The sequence below is a fragment of the Plecotus auritus genome, assembly GCF_963455305.1.
Source record: "Plecotus auritus genome assembly, chromosome: 10".
In the NCBI taxonomy this organism is placed as follows: domain Eukaryota; kingdom Metazoa; phylum Chordata; class Mammalia; order Chiroptera; family Vespertilionidae; genus Plecotus; species Plecotus auritus.
The window spans coordinates 55,242,294-55,267,547 of record NC_137785.1 but is presented as its reverse complement, the minus strand read 5'-3'; the positions used below and the strand labels follow the sequence as shown (position 1 = coordinate 55,267,547).

General features: G+C 47.4%; 1 protein-coding gene across 1 annotated transcript in view; it reads left to right on the top strand.

The window, feature by feature from the left end:
* Positions 1-11,125: 11,125 nt before the first annotated feature.
* NUP93 (nucleoporin 93) overlaps positions 11,126-25,254 on the top strand; it is a 93,852-nt gene continuing 79,723 nt past the window's right edge. The window contains exon 1 of the mRNA XM_080645862.1: positions 11,126-11,204. The gene's annotated coding sequence lies outside the window, so the exon portion shown is untranslated. The remainder of the gene's footprint in view (positions 11,205-25,254) is intronic.

Below are 25,254 nucleotides of genomic sequence, written 5' to 3'. Positions count from 1 at the left end.
GCTCCGTGTTCCTGATGGTGTTCTGGGAACACGGGACTTGGTTCTCCACTGGGCAGTAAGGGAACCTGCGTTGGGGGGAGGTGGGGAGTCGGCACAGGAAGTGGGGCGGGTGAAATGGGGCAGATGAATCGCTTCCTGCTGTCTGGCCTGCCGTTGGCTATCCGTTGTGAGTGGATCCTCTACCACCTTCTAGAATGAACTGGTCCCTGTCCTTTTTGTGTATCTGTGCCACCGTGTGTATTCGTTTGGTGGCCACCTATGCTGCACCTACTATTTACACAGGCAGTGGACTGTCAGGGGTGCGGTGACTCGAAGCTTACAGACCACTGGGGAGAGACATTTACCAAATAGGAGAAACAATGGCTAAGACAGGATGTGCTGGGGTGAGCCTGAGGGGAGAGACCTTGGCACTGAGATCTGAGTGCTGGGGGGGACATGGGGGAAGGAGGCCAGCATGTCTGGGCCAGTGTGTAAGGGGTGTAGCTCAAGTTTGCTTTGGAGAGGGGAGCAGAGACCACGTGCCTCATTCATCGGAATGACTCGCAGCCTGGTTCCGCAGCTGAATCACTGGGTGGGGTGGAAAGGGCCCCAAGCCACCACCCTGCACCCCCTCCCAGCCCCAGCCTGATTTCTGAGAAGTAAGATGGGCGGGGGGGGGGGGGCCTGTATTTTTTTAAAATATATTTTTATTGATTTCAGAGAGGAAGGTTGAGAGAGAGAGAGAAACATCAATGATGAGAATCATTGATCTGCTGCCTCTTGCACACCCCCCACTGGGGATCTAGCCCACAACCCGGGCATGTGTCCTGACCGGGAATCGAACCGAGACCTCCCGGTTCTTAGGTTGATGCTCACCCACTGAGCCACACTGGCCGGGCAGGGACCTGTATATTTAACAAGTACCCGAGGTTGCAGCCCACAGACACGCTCACACGGAGTCATTTAGTGAAATGAAAGGGGCTTCTGCAGGAAGTGTTTCTACCCCAGTGAGTCTTTGAAGCCATCACCCCCAGCCCGTGGCTGTCGGTGCTGGTGGCTGAAGGAACCCGGAGGGACCCGATTCCTGTCTGGCAGGCAGGCTCGCTCTGCAGGATGTGTGACTAGGCAGCCTTGGGCAAACTATGGCCACGGGCCGGATCCGGCTGTTCTATCCGGTTCTCTTGCTCTCCCCTCCGCTCCTTTACTTTGAATTTACATTAGTTCACACAAACACTCCATCCATGCTTTTGTTCCGGCCCTCCGGTCCAGTTTAAGAACCCATTGTGGCCCTCGAGTCAAAAAGTTTGCCCACCCCTGGCTAGAGGCTTCGTAGGGAGCTGGCCTAGCTGAGAGGATGTCGCACGCCTCCCTGGGGGCTCGCCCCGTGAAAACCACCGCGGTATCGCCGGGCTGGCGTCCCAGCCTGGCACGGACCTCGTGGGGCTCGAGCAGGAGTGGGACATGGCACTGTCCTGTTTGCAAGTCCCCGTGCCAAGGTCACAAACGTGCCCACAGTTTGCTCTTTCGCCACTCTGCCCTCGGGAACCGCAGCTGCCAAACCTGTCCAGGGAAGGGGACGTGATGTGTCCATTGCCCTGACAAACACAGTCACCGACTTGCCTGCGTTTTCTTTTCCCAGCCATGTGTGGAGTGACAGCTTCACTCTGCCCCCAAGCCCCGTCTCTCCAAGGGGTGGGCGGGGGTGACCATTATGGGTGACTGTTGGAGAGATTCATTTACAATAATATTTTTCTAATTTCATATGGCTGCATCAGAATGCCTTGTTTAACTCCAGAAGTTAATACCTTGCTTCATTGGAAGGCAGTGAAATGCGTCGTCTCTGGAGCCAGACCTGCTGGAAGCAGAGCTCCGCTGCTTAGGCAAGTTCTGTGGCCTGTCTGTGCCTCATATTTCTCACCTTGAAAATGGGTACAATAATAGTGCCTACTCCATAGGGCCGTTGTGAGGTTACGGGTGTCTAGCACAGTCTCTGGCACATACCAGGTACTTAGTAAATGCTCTTTCCCTCTCGGCCAGGCACGGTGCCTGACAATCAGTAGGCGATCCTTAAATGCTCTGTATTTGACTCCAGGAGCATTTATTGGACCGCTACTGTATGTAAATCATTGTGCTGAGCACACACAGAGAGAGGGAAGTTAACATACACACAAGATCCAATCTCTTTGCTGGAGGAGGACTTATTTGAAATCCCCGTGGGATTCAGGGAGCATTTATTTCTCATTTCTAGATGCAGCTGCCGAGCTGGGGCAGAGAGTGAGAGCGAACTTTTCTGCCTTCCCGGGAACAGCTCCATTCACACTGACTCTGGGAGAGGCAGCTAAGGCAGAGGTGTGGAAGCCTGGGGAAGGGGGTGCGAGTCAGACTGCCCAGGCCAGGAGAAAATCCTGTTTATCCATCCATCCATCCATCCACATGGTCACTTGTTGGCCAGACTGATTAGAGCATTGGTGGTGAGTGGGCTAGCAAAGGGAACCTCAGCCGATCAGATAGTCCCCTTTGGAATTCAAGTCCGGGCTAGAATGAGTTCCAAGGACATTTGTCACAGGCACGTGCCCGACCGGATTCTTTGGGCCCTGAGTCCAGGCCTGTGGATCCTGCACCTCAACCCTATGGCATTTCCTTGCTCCTGCCCCCTTTCCATGCTTGGCTCCCAGTCCCTCACCTTTACCCTTCCAACAAGTGATCCTCAGCTCAGTCCCACTGCTTGTAAGCAAGGAGTCTGGAGAAGATGTTGGTGGGGCACAGGGCTCCCCCAGGGCATCAAGGCCCACCCGGAGGGACCTGAGACTCTGAAGGCAGACCAGGACAGCGCCTGGATTTCACCTCCCGTCCTGGGCCACGTTGCTTCTTGCCTGGGCCTGTGGGACACGCCCTGGGTGAGGTTCTCTTTGGGTAATGAGGTGTTTCCTCCCTGCCCTTGAGGGGGGCCAAGGAGGGGGGGCGGGCTTGCTACTCTCAGGCCTGGGAAACTCACTTTTTCACGTTTGTGCCACTCAGATGCGGTTCCTCAGAGCCTTACAGGTCACAGGGTGTGGGGCCTGGTACAGATGAGAAATCAAGGTCAACTCCCCAAAGGCCAGCTCTCCTAGAGGGGAACTGCTCCAAGAGAGCATGTGCACAAGGCCCTTGGCTCCACCGACTCCTCTTACAGCGCACCCACCCCCATCCTGCAGGAGGGAAGAGTATGAGGAAAGGCTTGGAGATGGAAAGGACAGCCTGTGTGATCATTTCCCAGACAAGGTGGAGCCATAGAGGGTTCAGGGGCAAGGGAACCGTGGGATTGGGGCTGTTTGTTTATTCATTCCTGGGCACGCCACTGTACTGGGCCTGTGACAAGCACGGGTCAATACAAATGAATTGTGCATTCATGCACACGAGTACATACACTCACTATAAATTATAATATAGGGGACACATAGAAAAAAATAACACAATTTAGAAACAACAACAAAATATGCAATACTCTTTGTTGTACTTGATACTGTCCCTATAGTCTATTGATTTTTTCACAGAATGCATTCGTCGATTGTTGCTAAACTGTTGTATCTGTAACCAGTCTATCTACGGTTTGCAATTGCCGAATAAGTGTAGTTCCAATATGATGAACGCAGATTCATATTGTTGCTTTCATTAGTAAGACGAAAGCCACATACGATCTCTGTTGCCTAGTCATTTATTTATTTATTTTACTTACCTATTTTTTTTAAAGAGAGAGAGGAAGGGAGAGGGAGAGAGAACATCCATCGGCTGCCTCCTGTACACCTCCTGCTGGTGATAGAGCCTGCAACCTAGGCATTTGCCCTGACCTGGAATCAAACCAGTGACCTCTTGGTGCATGAGATAGTGTTCAACCACTGAGCCACCCTGGCCAGGGCTAGTTATTTATTTATACAACCTTTTCAAAATGTGGAATCACTCTTAGGCCATTCACAGACAAGCGTTGGGCCCAATGTAGCCCACAGGCTATTATTTACTGATCCTTGACCTGTGCTTTTGAGATTGTTTACATCTAGCCTATCTGACTGATGGAAACGCTATGTAATAGGGTATCTCTTTCCAGCTCTGTGTTAGTGACATCACACGGGCCGCTTGAGATTGGGCAGTACTTACCCTCTCTAAGTGGGCAGACCCTGAAGAGCAGGGCTTGATTTATTGTTTGTAGGTTGTCTAGACTTAAGAAAGTGAGGCACTAAATGTTGATAATGCAGATTAAACCTGAAATGTTGTAACCATTACATTATAAATAGCACCAAAAAACTGAGGAAATGCTCTTCTAATATTTGAAAATTGCAACACATTTACTCAATGTCATTTTTTAAGATACATGTTTTTATTGATTTTTTTTTTTTTAGAGAGAGGAAAAAGGAGAGGGATAGAAACATCGAACAGCTGCCTTCTGCACGCCCCCTACTGGGGATCGAGCCTGCAACCGTGGCACGTGCCCTGACAGGAAATCAAACTGTGATCGCCTGGTTCCTGAGTCCATGCTTAACCACTGAGCCACACCGGTGGGCTAAAATACCCAGGTTTTTAAAAAAGATTCTATGGCCCTACCCGGTTTGGCTCAGTGGATAGAGCATCGGCCTGCGGACAGAAGGGTCCCAGGTTTGATTCCGGTCAAGGGCACATGCCTGCCTGGGTTGTGGGCTTGATCCCCAGTGGGGTCGTGCAGGAGGCAGCCAATCAATGACTCTCTCTCATCATTGATGTTTCTCTCTCTCTCTCCCTCTTCCTTCCTCTCTGAAATCAATAAAAAATATATTTAAACATAAAAAATAAAATAAAATAAAAAAGATTCTATGGAAGCTTAAAAGCATTGACTTTCCTTACTGGGTGTTTTCTGCCACCTGGTGGTCATTTCATTTATTGCAAGCTACGGGAAACCCTCCCCTTCCCATTCAGTTTCACTTGTCAATCAACATGCACATCAAAAGGTTAAGACAACCAGACTTGCTTTCCTCAGATGCTCGAAAGCAGTTCTAAGCTCACAGCTAGGACGCCGGGAGAGGACACAGAGGCCCTGGGGAGTGGTTTGGAGTTAGCATGAGCTGGTATGCACAATGTCCTGCCAATTTTCCTCAGGCCTTAGTTTGAGTTTTTAGTGCACCAACTTTGCTCCCACCATCTCCATGACTACAGGTCCTGTTAGGACTGTGTTTATAAGTTACTAGAGGCCCGATGCACAAAGATTCATGCAAGAATAGGCCTTCCTTCCCCTGGCTTCACCCCCAGCCGCCCAGGAGCCGGCAAGTCCCCGCTCCCTGCCCGTGGGGGAGCCGGCAAGTCCTCGCTCCTGTAGCTCCCTTTGCCTCCCCGCTTCCCCTCATAGCAGGCATCACACCCCTTCCGGCTGCTCCACACCTGCATATGCAAATTAACCTCCATCTTTGTTGGGTCAATTTGCATACTCACTCTGATTGGCTGTTGGTGCAGCACAGTGATTGTTAATTTGCATGTTTCTCTTTTATTAGGTAAGATGATCAAATGCATTTTAATTCATTTTGAGAAAAATTTGCATAGACTTGGGGATAATTACACACATTTAAGGTGCCATAAAATGAGGGTATATTATATTAAAACAGTGTTTTCCAAATTTAGAAATAGACAAAGTGATGCCATAAGCCTAAGGCTGCTCCCCCCCCCCCCCCCGCCCCCCACACACACACTCCCAGGGACTGTTCACAGCAAGGAGGTCTGGGAATCTCAGTGTCATGGGGTGTCAGAGCTGTTGCTATGGTGACTCGGTGTTCTGGCTGACCTTGAGGATGGTGAATATCCTCAAGACTCAGTTTCCAGACTTGTGCTACCTCCTGTCCATCTGACTCCAGATATGATAGTTATTCAGAGCCCAGTCTTGGACAGAAGCCAAGTTCTGTACCTGTTATTAATATATATAATATTTAATAGCAATAATGATGACGATTCAAGAAGCTTTGAGAGAATTCAAATGAGTGCAGCCAGGACTTTGGACTATTCCCTACACAGCACCCAGATATAACATGTCACTCCTCTGATTCAAACCCTCCAGTGGCTCCTCATTTCTCTTGGAGTAAAAGCTAAAGTCCTTACATTGGTTCATAAGGCCAACATCACTCCCTCCCACCCGCTACATTTGCCGAATCCTGTTCCTCAGGGCCATCAGGAATGTTCTGCCTCTGGCCTTTGCACCTTCTGTTTCCTGTGCCTTGGATGCTATCAGTGGTTCCCTCCCTCACCTCCAAGTCTTCACTCCGTCCCCTCCCCTTTGGGAACTCACCCCAGCCCCCTTCCCAGTTTTATTTCCTTCCTGAGCACCTGCTGTTATCTAACCCCCTGTCTCCCCTAATAGAATGTGCATTTCATGAGGCCTTTTAATGAAAAATTTCTTGCTTACTGCAGACAGTCAATGGCAGGGCATATACATGAGAAATAAGTAAGACAAGACACACTTGCAAATTGAAGATCTCTCTCTTTGGAAATAGGGACAGTATTTGAAGGAGACCATTTACAAGCCATTATGTAGCTACTATAAAGGATGTTTTACAATTACGGTAACAAATGTTCAATCATTTTTACTTAGCCCAGGAAGTAATAGCATAATCTCACATCTTGGTTTTATAGGCTCAGATGAGATCTGACCTATACTTCTTCATTTCCTCTGCTTGTTACCTTATGATTCATTCCGTCAAGGAGAACAGTGAAGGGCCGCTATAGAGTAATTGCCCCGGGTTTCAGAACAACCACATTGGGGAATAAGTGCCGAGAAATGAACTGTGGTTGCTGCGATGGCTTTAATAAAAACAATAATTGAATTATTGATGGTTCTGGATCGGTATTAGATGTGGCATCCAAAGGCCTGGGACAAGCCCTGTCTCTGCTCCTCACTGGGCGTGTCACTATGAGCCAATCCCGGTGCCCAGAATAGTGCCCGGCACATAGTAGATGCTCAGTGAAGAAGATGCCGGAGTTGGCAGTGCACCCACAGAAGCACTGAGAGCAAAGACCCCTCTTTGCAAAAATAGATTGCAATGGGTCCTCCCTAAATGTTGCTGGCTGGTGAGATAAACCAAGGCGAGATAAGGTTTGCACACACTATGGTTTCAGGAAATGCTTCCCTTGTCCAGGAATATTACAGAACCACACACCACCAAGCCAGGGCCACATATTGGAGCTGGCCCAGCCCCACGATGCCAGGCCACCGTTAACCCAGTTTGGACCCAAAGCTGGGGGTGCCAATTCTATTTGAGAGCTTCAGGCTCTGCCTTCCAGCATCGTTGATAATTTGGGGGCTGGAGCCTCCATTCTGGCCTTTCCATTAAGCAGTATATTTTCAACGAACACTGACTGAGCGCCCCCTGGTGGACATAAAGCTGAACACCCCAGGCTGCTGAGTCTGGTGCAAGTTACAGACTATTGCAATGCCCTGTGATGCCTGGGAATAGGGCGGGGAGACGGGGGCGGAGGAGGGCGACTGGCAGCTTAGTTCTGGACGGTCAGAGAAGCCTCTACTCAATTCTAGAGTATTGTGGATACAGGCTTTCCAGAAATAAACACAGTTAACACCTAGTGAGTGCCTACTATGTGCAGGATTCTGCTCTAAGACCTTACACATGTATTAACTAATTTAATACTTAGAACAACACTTCATGGTAGATTATTATTATCCCTACTAGTGTATCCACAATGTGAACGAGGTGATCCCCCAACGTAAACCGGGGTGTTCTCGGGTACCGTCACCACAAAAGGGAGGATGAATGGTGGAAAGCCCCAAAGCCACCCATGTCCACTGTTCATGGCCATCCTTGTTTGCCGATCATTTTCTCCTGTGTGTTTAGAGAATGGTTGTGTCCTCTGATTTCTAAGAGTGGGAATAACCAAAAGTCTGTTTCTTCCTTCACTCTTGGGGACACTTTTGTCATTTAAGGTTGGGTTTGTATTCCCCCCCCCCACCCCCCGCAACCCCTCCTGAATCTCCAGCTGCAAATACATTTAATAGTCAACGACAACAGAGCCCCTGACAGATGGGCCTCAAAACAGATGTCTCCACTGAAAGACTGTGATTGAAAACGGAGGCTAATGGGAACCAATCAAGAGGATGGGGCTCTTGAAGGCAGTTTCTACAGAACTTTCTACATATTCCACACCTCCCCCACCCCCCCACCCCAAGTTCCTTCCATACACTTTTCATCCGCAGATGAGCCTTCCAATTTTTTTGGAACATCTGGAACATTGAAAAGGAAGAGAGAGAAACCCTGGGGCTTTGTCAATCAAATTCACTTTTCCTCTGGCAGATTCAGCATCAGTGACAAATTGCGCAATTTGACACAAACAACGCTGATAGATGTTTTTAAACAGCAGCAATGGAGAGATGTGTGGGATGGGTGTTTTTTCCCCCCACTCAATAGTCAGTATGTTTAATAACAAACAGAACAACCAGATGTTTAAGAACTCCTACCGTCTTCACAATGTCGTCTGATGGTTAACTGCTGCCGAATAAATGAGAACAAGGGTTTCATTCCAGGCCCAATTCAGAAAGTTGACGGTCCAGTTCGTTTCCCTTGATAGTCATTACGGTTCACGGAGGCTTTTAGGTCCATCGCTGGGGCTTTCTTGGGCTAGAGAACACTCGTCTTGGTATCAGAAAACTTGGTTGCAGGCCCTGGGCCGCCACCACTTCCCTGTGTCACCTTGGGTAAGTCATTGAACCCTCCTTAAGTTTAGTTTCCCCACAGGATACAGGATGATAATCAGCCCAGCCCTGCCTACTCCTAGCTAACTCGAGGTTCAAGTGTAATATTAGATGTGAATCACTTTTTATAATTCTTATTTTTTTTTACTTGTCACCTGAGGATATTTTTTCCATTGCTTTTTCAGAGACAGTGGAAGAGAGGGAAGAATGAGAGAGAGAGAGAGAGAGAGAGAGAGAGAGGCATTGATATGAGACACATCAATTGGTCCCATCCCCACGCCCCGCATGTGCCCCATGGGGGCCAGGGATTGAACCTGCAACTGGGACTCGAACCTGAGACCCTTCAGTAGGCGGGCTGATGCCCAACCAACTGAGCCACATGATCAGGGCTATAATGTATATTTTTAACATTGTTGAAATTACAGTTATATTGTTCTGCTTTTTCCTCTCCTTGGGCATTTTTTCTTTATTACCTAAAAGTGTTATATTATAGCACTGGCCAGGTAGCTCAGTTGGCTAGAGCACGGTCTAATATGCCAAGCTTGTGGGTTTGATCTCTGGTCAGGACATACAATAATCAACCAGTAAATACATAAATAATTGGAACAACAAATCTCTCTCAAATCAGTAAATAAAAATATTATATTACACATATAAAAGAATTTATATGTAATATATGTAATAACGAATAATAATATAATCAACTGCGTAAGAACCAACTACCCAACTCAAGAACTAGAACATATTCAATACTTTAATCCTCGCCGGTGGTCCTCTAATCCCTTTCTATCCCTAGAGATAATTACAATCTTAAATTCCCTATTTATCATTCCATGCAGAAGCAATATACTGTTTGGTTTTACTTGCTTTTTCCACTTAACATTGTTTCCAAGATTCATCCATGTTGTTTTTATGGCTATTAATTCACTTATTATTTAATGTTGTGTAATATTTCATTGAGATAACACCCACAATTTATTTATTCTTTTTTTTAATCTTCGCTGGAGGATATTTTTCCATTGATTTTTAGAGAGAGTGGAAGAGAGAGGGAAAGACAGAGAAATATCGATGTGAGAGAAACAAATCGATTGGTTGTCTCTTGCATGCGCCCTGACCAGGGCCCAGACTGGGGAGGGGCCTACAACTGAGGTACGTGCCCTTGGCCAGATTTGAACCCCGATCCTTTGGTCTGCAGGCCCACGCTCTGTCCACTGAGCCAAACCAGCTAGGGCTATTATTTTCTTGTTAATGGACATTTGGCTTGTTTATTGTTTTGTTTTGCTGTTGTGAACTGTGCTGCTAAAAAGATTATTTTTTTTACATTAAAATACCTTAATTTTTGAAAGAAGATTCTTGCTCACATCTCCTGGTGCGCATGTGTAAGTTTCTTTTGGGCAGGTATCTAGGAGTGGAAATGCTGCATTTACGATATGGGAAGATTCTGCTTTAAAAGGTACTGTAAATGCCCTGATTTTTCACTTGGCAATTTTTATGAGTATTTGTCTATCATTAAAATTCTTCTTTACATAAAGGAAAAAAGCAGCATAAAACACTATTCAGATGTACGATGCTATTATATTTGTGGATCTTGTCTGACCACAGCAGGATCTAAATAAATACTTAATAGCTTTAGGACGAAGGCCATGCTCCTGCATATTGTCAACCAACACCAGTCATTTATCCAGAACCCACAATATGCTGGTGTGAAGTGTTCAGATAAACAAAGTCGGACACTAGTTAAAGCAGTAAGGGCTTATTTTAGTCAGCAAAATAGACTATTGCTATAGGGAAAAAGGTCCGGTATGAACTAACCTCAACTTTACTTTCTACAGAGCTGACTGAATATTTCAAAAAGAGAATGAGAGAATAGGGAGGGGGTGCACAGTGGTGGTGGGAGCTCAGTAGAGTCAGGGAAGTGAAAAATCACAAAAAGTGAGAAGTTGGTGTTGGTCCATGAGAAACCCTCTGCTTGGAAATGTTCTGCAGCCACGATTTTTACACGGCTGGTTCTCTCCTATCAGCCATGGTCCGGCTCCGGCGTCACCTCCTCAGAAGCCTTCCCTGACCACATAGCCCTCCTTGCAAACCAGCAGCTATTGATTATATTTTGTTTCCCTCGCTTAGCCTGCCAACTCTCTTAGGGCAGGGATCTTTTCTGTCGTAGTCGCCACGGCGCCCGCAGCGTCTAGATGAGTGCCTGTCACTAGGATGGCGCTCAATAAAGGGTAAGAAACCCGCACTGGCAATTGTGGAATCGCTTTCTCTGGACTGAGCCTTCTGTCACCACGTGGGAGAGGCGAGGGCGGTGGCCGCTGGCGTGCGGGGAATGACAGCTCAGCGGAAGGCCCCGCCCCCGGCCCCGCCCTGTCCTTGTCCACCTCCGCGGATCTCCATAAAGTTTAATGGGCGGCGCAGCGCGCGGGGGCTTCTGGGAGCGCCGGCCTGGGCCAATCAGGAAGCGCGGGCGAGCGGCGCGAGAAGCGGCGGTCGCGTTCTGTGGCCGGGACCTGAGCGGCGGAGGCGGCTGCTGAGCCAGGTGAGCCTGTCTCCGGCCGCGTCTGGCGGACCTGGGTTTATAGTTTTGCCTTGAACCGGGGACCCCGAGGCGGGGCGGAGCTGGGTCCCCACGCCCGGAGCCATGCTGCCCACACTTCCCACTCGCCTCATGGAGCCGGGCATGTCTGACCGACGCCGGCGAGACAGCGCCTGGCGAGCCGCCTCCATGAGGGCGTCGGGCTGCGTCCCGGGAGGACCTTCTGTCTGCCCTCTTTCTGTGTTCGGAGCCGTGTGCCCCCGCCCCCCTCCGACTCCCCGCTCCCCTCCTGTAGCCACGCCCCCACCCAGCGCTGCCAGCCTACCTGCCGGGTCCCCGCCGCAGCTCGATCGCCCCTCGGGGGTGCACCCTGTCGGCAGGCATCGCCCTCCGAGGGAAGGGGGCTTTGGGCGAGGGTGACGACCCTGTGAGCCTTCCCGACCCTTGGCCTGTCTCCTCTACCGCACCCAGGGCCATGCTGCTTCCCATCCAGGGAGGTGGCTCCCCGGGCTTTCTCTGGGCGCACAGCACCCCATCCTCTGCAAAGGCAAAACCAAAGTTGATGGGGTCTCCTTTTCAAAATTACAGGGCCGACCGCAGGCTTCTCAAACTCAGCACCGTAGTTATTTGGGGCTGGGTAATTCTCTGTTGTGGAGGCGGAGCTGTGCTTTGTGGGGTGTCCCTCTGATCTCCACCCTCTAGATGTCAGGAGCACAAGGCCCTTCTCCCTCAGTTGTGACAACCAAATATGTCTCTGGATATTGCCAGTGACCCCTGCGGGACAGACTTGCCCCCAATTGAGAATCGTAGGTTTAGAGAGAAAAGCCAGATCCAGAGACCTTTTGGAGGCCGACTTGGTGATCTGTTGGAAGGTGGGGTGGGTGTCACGCCTGAGGTTCGGTATACAGATAGTTTCCATCCCTGAAACGGGGCTGCCCCTTCTGAAGACACATGGAGTTTAAAGACTGAATTAACATAGCCCACATTTGTAAATTCTTCCTGGAGGGCAGGCCCTTAGGGATCATCTGAGCCAACCTCATCTTCACTGGTGGTCAAACTGGGGTCCAGAGAGGGCTAGTCCCAAAGTAAAGGACTGATGTGGGGCAAAGCCAGGCTGGTGTCCATTGTTCTTCGTTCCCAAGTCTGGCTGCTACTGGGAGCTGAGAGTTTATCAGAAAGTAGTAACCTAGGACCTAGGTGGGTACTGGATGTTTCCATGTGATACCAGGTTGCGTCTCTTTGCTCATTGAGTCTGAAATAATGCAAGTGGTATTTTATGTATCAGGAAAGCTGATCCTCCAGATCCCTGACTGCAGGCACGAAGTCATCCAGGCCAGTGCTAGTCCTGAATCACCCTGTTTTTTAATTTCTCTTCTGTCCAGGGTAATTTATTTCCGTTCCTTCGTTTTCTCCAGAAGTCTGCCTTCTGAATAATGATTAGGGCTAACTTTCTTTTAGTCTTACAAGACTATGAAGAATTATCCAACTATTATAACAGAATCATTATTCTCTTCCTAGAAGCTTCTGAAACAGTAGTATCTGTTAAGATGTAATTTTTTTTGGTTGTTGTTATAATTGACAGCTGACAGATACAGTAAAAAGTGGAGTGATATTGTCATCTAACCATAGTTTATATATTCAAAAGAAGAGAGGAGAGCAGAACCAGTCTTTGAAATCTCGAGTGAGGCTTTACTCATTAATCTTTGGTGTTGAATACTGAACACTGCTCTTATTATAGCTTAATTAATAAGAAGGTTTGAGGGCAAGATTTTAACTTTAAATTAAATGCTAAATTTCTTTTGAATCACACCTTCATTGTGAAAATTGGACTTAAAATAATAACCATATTTTTTAATAGGGAGCATAACATATTTAAAAACTAACTGCCTTCCAGAAGTTCTTATTGAATGATATGAGTTATGATTAAATAAGTTATAATTTAGTATCACATATTTACTTTTGAAGCAGAGATGTTTATAATTAAATGACAAAATATTGCCAAATTGGCAGCTTTGGAAAAAAGCTAAAGTAGCATTTTTACAACGACATAAGTCAGTAGAGTTTATAAAATACTTTCTGTGTATCACCAACCTCTTGAAGTAGGTAGGAATTATTATCTTCTTATAGATGAGAAATGTTTTGCTAGTAAGTGAATACTGTAAATTTGAACCAGGTTTGTGGCTTCAAAATTCAGTCTTCTTCTGTTTACCCATTCTGTTTAAGATTTAAAAAAAATTAAATTTGTCATATTAAAACTTTTAAAAATAATTGAAAAAGGGAATAACATTGTTAGTTGTACATTTTGAAGAAAAAAGGAATAAATAAATAGCATGAGTTATTTCCTCTGATGTATACAAAATTCCCCCCTCAGACAGCAGCTATATACTGGTATATAAAAGCCTACGTGACGTCAGACTGGTAGTGATGACATGCGATGACCACCAGGGGGCAGACGCTCAGCGCAGGAGCTGCTGAGCTGCGGTGATGCACTGGGAACCAGAGAGGAGGGAGCCCGATTTCAGGGTGCGTCACCTGAGAACACCCCTCTCGCAATCCGGGACCCCTCAGGGAATGTCGGAGAGCAGGTTTCGGCCCGATTCCCGCAGGCCAGGCTGAGGGACCCCACCGGTGCATTAATCCGTGCACTGGGCCTCTAGTCCAGAATATTATAGCAGTGCTAACTGCATTTGTTAGAGTGCAGGATCTTTGTAGCTGAAGAGATAATATTTGGGTCTGTGGTAAAATTAGATTTCCATAGTGAGAGGTAACAAATATTGTTTGAATATATTAAAATTCCACAGGGGAAGTAGTTGGTGTCATCATTTCAAGCAAATGGGTGAATCTGGAGAGATTCCTTTAACACTGAAGGGAAGACAGATGGCCTTGTCTTTGTCCTTTCATCTCTTTCTCAGTCCTTTGTATTTATTGGATAACTGGGCTGTTTGGATTGTGGGTGATAAGGAAAAGGAAAAATTCACATGGTTTAATGTTGTGTTGTACTTGAAAAGGGCAGTGAGTTCCCTCAAGCATTCTGTGTGGTAGGTCCAAAGAACACATTATCCTGGACATATTTCATCATGTATAAAACAGATTTCTTCTCCCAAATATGCTCTTCAGATAAACAGCTTCCAGAGAGAAGGGGAATGACAACAGGGCTACTGTGTCACTCACTTAATCTTTCTGTGTTTCCACTGCAGAGGCCTAGTGATGGTGGCTTTGCCAGGGCACATAGTTAGCAAGCACCGAACCAGGATTTACGTGCCAGGTCTAGCTCACATGCCCTCAGCAAACGAGGGGTTGCCAAACTACAACCTGTGGGCCAAATAAGCTAAGAAGAATTTTTACGTCTTTAAAAACCATTGAAAAAAATTCAAAGATTATTTCGTGAGCCATGATTCAAGTTTTACTGGAGCACAGCCACCTTTGTTTGTTTACATATCCCCTGTCAAGCAGAGCTAAGTAATAGCAAGAGACTGGCCCACTCAGCCTAGCATATTCACTGTTGGCCCTTTACAGAAAACATTTGCCAGCCCTGGCCCTAGGATACCAGGCTCAGAGACTGGGAAGAGAGTTTGGTAGACAGGTCTAGGATGGGTAGCTCTGAGGCTCTTTCGTATTTTCCTTTGTTTTCTGCCAGCTCTGAGGTCCTAAGGTGCTAATTTTGGGGAATATATACTAGAAGCAACATAGGCTTAAGCCAGCATAAGAAGTGAGTAACAGCTGTTTCTGGGATGACCCAGCAGTCTTTAAAAGCACTCAGTAGTTCCCTGGCCTGAGAATCCACAAAGCTTTGGACAAATGAAGACATAGTCTACTTGTGGCTGGTGCTTTAAAAGACAATAAACGAATGAGCTAATAATTAATGCCAGAAAACAGATGTGTACACATTTTAATACAATAAGCATGAATACTCTTAGGTCAGGACCTGAGCAGTGGAGACGGCTGCAGGGCCAGGTGAGCCTGCCTCCTGCCGTGTCCTTCGGACCCAGGTTAAGAGTCAGATCAGCTGCAAAATCCTAGAGGGGCCACTCTTTGAGAATACTGATTTAACATGGTCTGGAAGTGCTCAGCATTGCGAATAGTTAAGTGTCTGCTGTACTGGTAAGGGAAAGTCTTCCTACGCTCACACCATCGACTGCAACCCTGCTTCACTTCTGACACCAGATGTGTGGGTTTGCCACACATCAAGCCACACTCAGATTCTCTGGACACTTATCTAACTGGAAATAGCATCTGATCCCAAGGGTTAACGGTTCAGTTCCACAAAATTGTACCCTCTACCCCCCCACCCCCGCCTGCTCTCCTTCAGAAGCCAATTGCAAGAAGCACATTGTTACCTGTGCTTCTCTGACCAACTGACTGAAGGTCAGAGGTGCAGTTAACTTGCTAGAGCAGGATACAGAACTCGGAGAAACATTTACTTACATTGACCAGTTTATCGTGAAGGATATAGATGAACAGCCAGATAAAGAGGTACATAAGGTGGGATCTGGAAGGGTCCTGAGCACCAGAGCTTCTGTCCTATGAAACAGGTGCCCCATCCTTCCAGCCTGTGGAAGCACTCACCACCCAGAAGCTCATCAAATCTCATTGTTCAAGAGTTTGTTTTCTTAAATATCTCTCTATATAAAAGGCTAAGTGTCTGTCTGGCTGGTAGCTATAATGCACACTGACCACCAGGGGGCAGACACTCAATGCAGGAGCTGCCATGATGTGCACTGGCCATCTACACTAATAAAAGAGAAACATGCAAATTGACTATACTTTCGTGATGCCCACCAGCCAATCAGGAGTAAGCAAATTAACCCAAGAAAGATGGCGGGTTAATTTGCATACGCAGGTGCCGAGCGGCTGGGGGCGGGAGGCTTGCGTCATCGCCATGGCAACGACACAGGTGTTCCGCACTGCCCCAGCAGCTCCAGGCCTCTGGACAGCCTGGGAAGGCAGAAAGGCAGCTCCAGGCCAGTAAGAAGGCAGAAAGGCGGCTGCGGGCTGGAGCGAAGGCAGTACCAGCAGCCAGGGGAAGGAAGGCCCATTCTTGCACAAATCTTTGTGCATTGGGCCTCTAGTTTAAAAATAAACAGCACCATGGCCTGATGCCGACAACCAACACTCAGCTTCCCCCAAGTGGGACACAGGCCCTGCTACCACCCTGGAGTGACACCCCACCAAATTGCAGCCAATGCTGCCAAGACCCCATGGCACAAAATGTGGCCCACAGCCCAGCTCAGCCTGGAAACAGTGGCTGTGGGCGCCGGATAATGACGTCAGGTAGCAATGCCCAGCTTCCTCTTCCTAGCAACTAGTATCCTTGGAGTTTCTTCAGTCCAGGAACCCGACTTGCTTTATAGCCAGGTGCAAACATTTTACAGTTTAACCAAATGTTTGTGAAGCGTTTTGCCATGCCTCATCTCATTTGATCCTCACAGAAGTCCTGGAGTAGGTAGATAGGAGACTCGGTAGAATCCTATTTTCTTTCCTTTTTTTTTTTTAAATGGGAGTACATTTTATTTCAATCTTTCTCTAAATTGATCATTATAAAAAAACGCCTGTGTTATTCTATTTTAGTTAAGAAGCAGCTAAATCTTTAGCATCAGGTTGTATTTTTCAGTCTTGATGACTCTTCAGTTTTTTAACATTGTAGTCTCTTAATCTGCAATTCTTACATGATATATTTGCAAACTTCTTATTCTGTCCTCCAAGTTTACTATTCTTTCATAATATCCACCTCTTAGTATATCTTTTTTTTTAAAAAAATTTTATTTTATTGTTTAAAGTATTACAAATAGTAGTACATGTCTCCTTTTTTTCCCCCCATTGACCTTCTCCCAGCCTCCCCTACCCTTCAGCACAGAATCCTCTTTTCTTTTCATTAGCAAGACATGAATAGCGATATTAAAATATTTCTTTTAATTAATTTCCTTTCAATGTGCATGAATCCGTGCACCAGGACACCAGTGTATATATGTATATATACACTGAGTGGCCAGATTATTATAATCTCTGAACGCATAGTAATCTGACCACTCAGTGTGTGTGTGTGTGTGTGTGTGTGTGTGTGTGTGTGTGTATGTGTGTATATATTTATTTATTAGAGGCCCGGTGCATGAATTCGTGCATGGGTGGGGTCCGGCCAGCCTGGCCACGGGGAGAGGACATGGGCGGTTGGCTGGCCTGCCTGCTGGTCAAACTCCTGGTCGAGGGGACAATTTGCATATTAGCCTTTTATTATATAGAACAGCCTTGGGCAAACTACGGCCCGCGGGCCAGATCCGGCTGTTCTATCCGGTTCTCTTGCTCTCCCCTCCGCTCCTTTACTTTGAATTTATATTAGTTCACACAAACACTCCATCCATGCTTTTGTTCCGGCCCTCTGGTCCAGTTTCAGAACCCATTGTGGCCCTCGAGTCAAAAAGTTTGCCCACCCCTGATATAGAATATACATTGAATGGCCAGATTATTATGTGTTCAGAGATCATAATATCACACACTGGCCACTCAGTGTGTGTGTGTGTGTATAAAATGTATATGTGTGCATTTCTTTTATTGTTTAAAGTATTACATATATGTCTCCTTTATCCCCGATTGACACCTCTCTCCCCTGGCCACTCCCACCCCGCAGGTTAAATATATTTTTTTTTATTGCTTTCAGAGAGGAAGGGAGAGGGAGAGAGGTGTAGAAACATCAACGATGAGAATCATTGACCAGCTGTCTCCTGCATGCCCCCTGCTGGGGATTGAGCCCACAACCCAGGCATGTGCCCCCAATTGGGAATCAAACTGTTGCCTCCTGATTCATAGGTTAATGCTCAACTACTGAGTCATGCAGGCTGGGCTGTTCAAGAGTATTTATGGAGATTAATATGCAGCCCCGCTTCCCCTTCTCAGAGGTTGGTGGGTGAGGCTGAAAGTTTCAGCCCTCCAATCACTTGGTCTCTCTGGTGACCAGCCCCATCCTGATCATCTTCCCCTTTGAGTGAAGCTCAATGGATTTTCTAATTGAACAAACACACTGTTAAGCAGCTCCCAGATTTAAAAAACCAGAAAATTATGGCCCCCCCACCCCAATCCCACCTTCTCGAAGCCTCCCTCCTGCTATCCCCCTGCAAGGGTCAACAGTCCTGCCTTCTGACAGCAGTGGTGAGTTGCCCTTCATTTTAAGGCTTTCAGTTGCTTGGTGGTTGAGGAGGTCTGGAGGCTCAGGAGGATTTCTGCCAGGGGGCCCAGAGAGCAATTTGTTGTGTGGGCCCTGGGGCCCTGTGATGCTCTCTGAAGCACCTGTCAGTGTTTCCAAAGCCCTTGCAATCAGGCTGAGTCACTGCAGACAGACAGGACTCAGTGCGGTGAGTGGTCCTTACCGGCCTTTCCCATCCCGCCCCAGATTTGCTCCATTGACTGTCCACAACCCACTTCCGAGAGTTCTCAGGCTCCTCCTGGCTCCCTCCTCCATAGCTCCCCAAGCATGCAGCTGGCGTCCAGTCTCGGCATGTGTCCTGGCCAGATTTTCACAACACAAAGCTTGGACTTCATCCCTCTCCCACCCCCATCATTTTAGTTCTTTCTGTTGGACAAAGCTAGGGAGGTTAATTTCATCCTCAGTTTCCAGTATCGGGTCAAAACTGATTATTTGGTTGGTTTAACCTCTATATTTTATGTCTAATTTGATATGTATTTTGCAGAGGTGCTAAAAGCTGTCCTTAAATTAACCACACATTAAAACATCTTTTTTTTTAAAATATATTTTTTATTGATTTTTTACAGAGAGGAAGGGAGAGAGATAGAGAGTTAGAAATATCTATGAGAGAGAAACATCAATCAGCCTCCTGCACACCTCCTACTGGGGATGTGCCCACAACCAAGGTACATGCCCTTGACTGGAATCGAACCTGGGACCCTTCAGTCCGCAGGTGGATGCTCTATCCACTGAGTCAAACCGGCCAGGGCACACATTAAAACATCTTAATTAAATGGGATGATGGCTATATCAGAGTATAGATTTGGAAACTTTAATAATTTTTTAAAAAGATATAATTTTATTGATTTCAGAGAGGAAGGAAGAGGGAGAGATAGGATCATCAATGATGAGAGAGAATCACTGATCGGCTGCCTCCTGCCTGCCCCACACTGGGGATCAAGCCCGCAACTCGGGCACGTGCCCCGACTGGGAATCGAACTGTGATCTTCTGGGTCCATAGATTGATGCTCAACCACTGAGCCATGCTGGCTGGCAATAATTTTTCTGTAAATTAATTTCCACTGGTTGCTTTATATACAATGCAGGATAGATCCAATATTTCTTAAATATGATATTATATACATATCTCTTCTCAGAGACATGGAACACGTTTATTTTCTACTCTGAAGTTTTATCGCAAATTTCTTCCTTTATGTATATTTATTCTTTTGGTTTGGGATTCTGTTCACCTGAAAACTGGGTTATTTCTTCTAAAATATCACTGGCTTTTTTTGTCTGGTAAAAGCACTAGTCTGGACCAAGTGTGATCTGAAATCATGCCATTTATACTGTCACTGCCTTATGCTCTGCAGCCTCAGAAATGTTAAGTATCAGTTGGTAGTCGGAAGGGAATGTGTTTGCTCTGCTCTTTGCTTGTCAGTGGGTGCTGATTTGGCAGGGGAGTGCAGGAAGCCTTTGAGAAGAACAGACCCCACGAACGGAAGAATAAAACAACTCCTGTTCATTCAACAAAAAATGATTGTCTACTATGTGCCAGGCACTGTTCTAAGAGCCTGGGGAACATCAGTGAACAAAGCAGACAAGTCCCTGTCCTTGTGCAGCTTACATTTCGCAGGGATGACAGGCAGTAAGAGAGATGGAGGCGTGCTGGTGGGGGTTGCAGATTGCACTCTTAACTATTTTGTTCTAGGTTGTCATCAAAGGCAAGGTGACATTTTAGCTGAAACAGAGAGACAGGGAATCGTCTTGAGCATATCTGGGAGCGGAGTGATCCAAGTAGAGAAAACAGGGAGTACAAAGACTCCAGTGTCGGAATATGTCTGACCATTGGGGGACCAGCAAAGAGGCCTCAGAGTGTCTGGAGCCCAGGAAAGGAAGTGGGGACAGGTCTGGAATGAGTCTGGGAGGTAAGGAGTGGTGGGGCTGCTTCTACAGGGCTTCACTCTGTACAAGAGATTGAAGCAGAGGAGGGATGTGATCTGACTTAAAAAGGATCCCTGGTTGCTGGGTTGAGAATAGACTGTAGGCGGTGAGGGCTGAAGTGCTGAAGCGGGAGGTCAGGGAAGAGGTGATAGTGACTCAGATGGGTGAAAGTGGTGGGAAGAGGTCAATTCTGGATGTTTTGAAGGTGGATTTGAAAGGCTTCGTTGACCTATTGGATGGGAGGTATGAGTCATGCAAGCCTTCAAAGATTTTGGCTGAAGCAACTGAGTAATGGTGTCTCCACACTGAGAAGTCAAGGAACAAGTTTTGTAGACAAGGTTAGAGCTCAGTTTGGGGCATATAAAATTTAGGGTGTTTAGAGATTCAGGCTTTATTTTTACCATGGTCAAAATCATTCTTTAAATAACTTTAGAAAGTCTTTTATTGGACCACATGAAAGTGAATCATGACTTTTTTTTGTCTTAATTATTTATACTCAAATCCTTCACTCTAAACCTTTTTTTTTTTTTTTTAAATATATTATTGATTTCAGAGAGGAAGGGAGAGGGAGAGAGAGATAGAAACATCAATGATAAGAGAGAATCATTGATTGGCTGCCTCCTGTATGCCCCCACTGGTGATCGAGCCTGCAACCTGAGCATATACTCTGAGAATCGAATCTCTTGGTTCCTAGGTCAACGCTTAACCGCTGAGCCACATTCGGCTGGGTATCATCACTCTAAATCTTTATATGGGTAGGTCATTTGAGAAATTGAGCATTTCCTTTGTCTGAATTTCTCTTACATGATTGTAAAATGTTATTCTTTTTTCCTCCCCCCCCCCCACACCTTTTTTTTTTCAAAGAGAGAGGAAGGGAGAGGGATAGAGAGATAGATGAGAAACATCGGTTGGCTGACTCCTGCATGCCCGCTACTAGGGATCAAGCCCACAGCCTAGGCATATGCCCTGACTGGGAATGGAACTGGTGACCTCTTGATATATGGGTCAACACTCAACCATTTAGCCATACCGGCTGGGTTCTTCTTTTTTTAAACATAGAAAAGTTTTATTTCATTCAGTTCTTTATTCAGGGAGTTCAAAAGTATTCCTTATGAAAGAAAAACAGTATTTCCTTTGCTTTGGCTCTGATAGACAAATTATGTTTATCTTAGAGTGAGAAAAATGTATGGGGAAGAGGCAGCAAATTACTTTTCTTTCCTCTTTCTGGTGATCGACCATGTTCCTGGTAGTTAATAGAATGTCATTGACCTTAAGGGTTTCTGAGATAAAACATTTCTCCATTAGCAGGAGCTGTCGTTTAAAAATATTCTTCTTTTTTTGTCCTTGAGAAAACCTGCCTTTTTCTGCCATCCCCATTTTCCCACAGGTAGAGATCACCTTGGGTAAAGACAATGATTATCTAGAAACTTTAAGTGACGAGTTACTGTGTATATGACTTTTTGTCTAAAGATTGAACTCAGTTTAGTACTTCATAAAGAATTTCAAAGTGTTTTCATGATTACTCCACCTAAGCTACTTTTGTTTTAACCTTGAGCCCTTGCCTTTAAAGTTAATGTTGCTTAATGCTCACTTTAAAAAGTTCTTATTCTCCTGCTGTAGATTTATGATGGTAACTATGCCCTTTTAACAGTAACCGGTCCTTCACAGCTGAGATATATATTACATTAGTACTGTAACTACAATTCTAGACCAGTGGGATTTCAAAAGTGGGTTTAAAGCAAAGTAGAAAAGTATAATCAACAAGAGCTACTGTTTAAGGAATTTTGTTATTTTTTAAATAAATTACTTTGTTAACCTTTTAGCAACATAAAAACCTTTTTCCCTAATGATGGTGATACTGTTTATCTTCTGATTATTTAAATATTTGTAGGACTTAACATCGTTTTGGTTAAGAACCTTATATAAGGATAGTACAGGATATATATAATTCATAAGTATGTAATATCTGTTAAATTTTAACACTGTTCATAGGGCTTTTCTTGGTCATTTGGTGGAGAAACAGGTGGTCTTGTTAACATTCATGGTCTAGAAGCCAGCTGCTATTTATATTATAATTATTAGTAGCAATCATATTTCTAAAAGTAGTAGGTATATTAACAATTAAGTCTAATATCTGAATATCATAACATACAAACATGGATCTCTGCTCTCAGTAATCTTGTAAGCTAAAGAACATGAGAGTGGAGACTTGGACATGAATTTGAAGAGATTGTCTATTATGTTAGTGGAGGAGCAGGTATCCTATCTAACAAAGAGGGAATATGCTAATTGACCATCACTCCATCACAAAGATGGCTGCACCCACAGCTGAAGCCAAGTTCCCATAAGGAGCCTTAACGAGCAATCATCAGGAACCTGAGGCTACACTGTCCCCCGCCACTGTAGGGCTTGACGGGGGACCTCAGGCCGCATCCCCCACCAGGCAGGGCTTGACAGGGGACCTGAGGCCATGCCCCCCACCTGGCAGGGCTTGACGGGGGACCTCAAGGTGCGCTTCCCGTCCTGGTGCTGGGCTAGGGGACCTCAGGCTGCTCCCCCCGCCCCAGCGCCAGGCCGGGGACCTCAGGCCACACCCTCCACCCCAGCACCAGGCTGGGGGACCTCAGGCTGCACCCCCCGCCCCAGCACCGGGCTAGGGGACCTGAGGCTGCACCCCCCTGCCTTGCAGGGCTTGACAGGGGACCTCAAGGTGCACCCCCAGTGCTGGGTCGGGGGAACTCAGGCTGAACCCCCTGCCCAGCGGGGCTTGACGGGGGACCTGAGGTGCACCTCTCCTACCGGTGGGGCTTGACGCGGGACCTGAGGCTGTGCCCCCCTCCTGGTGCTGGGCCGGGGGACCTGAGGCTGTGCCCTCCCGCCTGGCGAGGCTTGATGGGGGACTCAGGCCATGCCTCCCCACCCAGCAGGGCTTGACAGGGGATCTCAGGCCATGTCCCCCACCTGGCAGGGCTTGACGGGGGACCTCAAGGCACGCCCCCCGCCCTGGTCTGGGCTGGGGGACCTCAGGCCACGCCCCCCATCCTGGCGCCATGCCAGGGCACCTGAGGCTACGTCCCCTGCCTGGCGGGGCTTGACAAGGGTGGGACTGGCCAGGTCTGGATCTAGGCCAATGGGGGCGGGGGCCAGCCGGTTCTGGGTCTCACGCGATTTTGAGGTGCATGTGGGAGGGCGGGACTTTGGTGCGCCCCAGACTCTGATAGGAGGAAGGTTTTCATTTTACTAATTTTCTTTCATTTCTGACACTTCTATTATAGAGAAAGGGCAAATAGCAATATTACATTACTAGTGACCCAGTGCACGAAATTCGTGCACAGTGGGGGGGGTTCCCTCAGTCCAGCCTGCCCCCTCTCACAGACTGGGAGCCCTCAGGGGATGTCCTGCTGGGGAGCGGGCCTCAGCCGCAGTCTGGCCACCCTCTGTGGGAGGCGACCGAGCTGATCAAGGGAAGGCACCAGCCCCATTACCCCACTGTTGCAGCCACTGCCAGCTACTGCAGCCGCCAAGGTGTTTTCATCAACACGGACTCTAGTCCCTTCACTGTGAAAAAAATGACAACTTTCTTTAGGCATTTTCAAGATGTGTCTTTCATAGGATATGACATTTCTTTCTTTCTTTTTTTTTTTTATCCTCACCTGAGGATATGTTTCCATTGATTTTTAGAGAGTGTGGAAGAGAGAGGGAGAGACAGAGAGAAACATCAGTGTGAGAGGGACACTTTGATTGGTTGCCTCCTGCATGAGCCCTGACCTGGGGCCCGGCCAGGGAGGAGCCTATAACCTAGGTACATGCCCTTGATCAGAATCGAACCCGGACCCTGCAGTCAGCAGGCCAAGGCTCTATCCACTGAGCCAAACCAGCTAGGGCAGGATATGACATTTCTTAGCCCCTCCAGCAGCGGACCTTCGTTTTTTCCTCCAGGAGTGTGGTGGTAAAACCCTAGATCACCTTCTTGGATTCTTATAACCCAAGTTACCAAGAACACTGCAAGTGGCGGCCTACAGGGAGCTTAGCCAATGAGCTGTCAGAAAAGGTATTTACTCTCAAACTGGTTTGGCTCAGTGGATAGACCGTGGGCCTGCAGACTGAAGGGTCCCAAGTTTGATTCCTATTAAGGGCATGTACCTTGGTTGGAGGCACAACCCCAGTGGGGAGTGTGCAGGAGGCAGCTAATCGATGTTTCTCTCTCATTGATATTTCTGACTGTCTATCCCTCTCCCCTCTTCTCTGTAAAAAAAATCAATAAAATATATATATTTTTAAAAAGGTGTTTCCTCTGCAGCTCATGCAGCCCTTGCGTTGTGTCCACTGGGCTAGGGGTGTGTCCCTGCCACCCGGTGGTGGCCGCCGGGGTCTCCACACATCCCAGAGGCCGGCAGCCATCCCCCCTGCCCCGTCGTGGGCGCTGGGCTGGGGGCGTGGACGCAAACCACCGCTTGGCACCGGAGCATGTGCAAGCGGCTAGGGGCGGGGCGGGAACATCCCCGTCTCCGAACGCCCCCGAGGCCAGCAGCCAGCCCCCTGTCGTGGGCGCTGGGCTGGGGGCGTGGACCCAAACCGCCGCTTGGTGCCGGAGCATGCGCAAGCGACTAGGGGCGGGGATGTTCCCGCCCCACCCCCAGCCGCTTGGCGCCTGCACCCATAGGCCCGGAGTGGCTGGGGGGCGTTCTGGGACCCCTGCCACTCAGGGCCTAAGCGTGGGCCTACAGGCTAGGAGCGGCCTGGGTCCGGAGGATGTTCCTGGGACCCAGGCCTCTCTGCGCCTGCGTGTGCAAATTAACCATCTTTGTTGGGTTAATTTGCACACTCGCTCTGATTGGCTGGTGGGCGTAGTGGAGTGATGGTTAATTTGCATGTTTCTCTTTTATTAGATAGGATTTCCTCTAATTAATCTCCTTTTAATATGCACAAATTTCG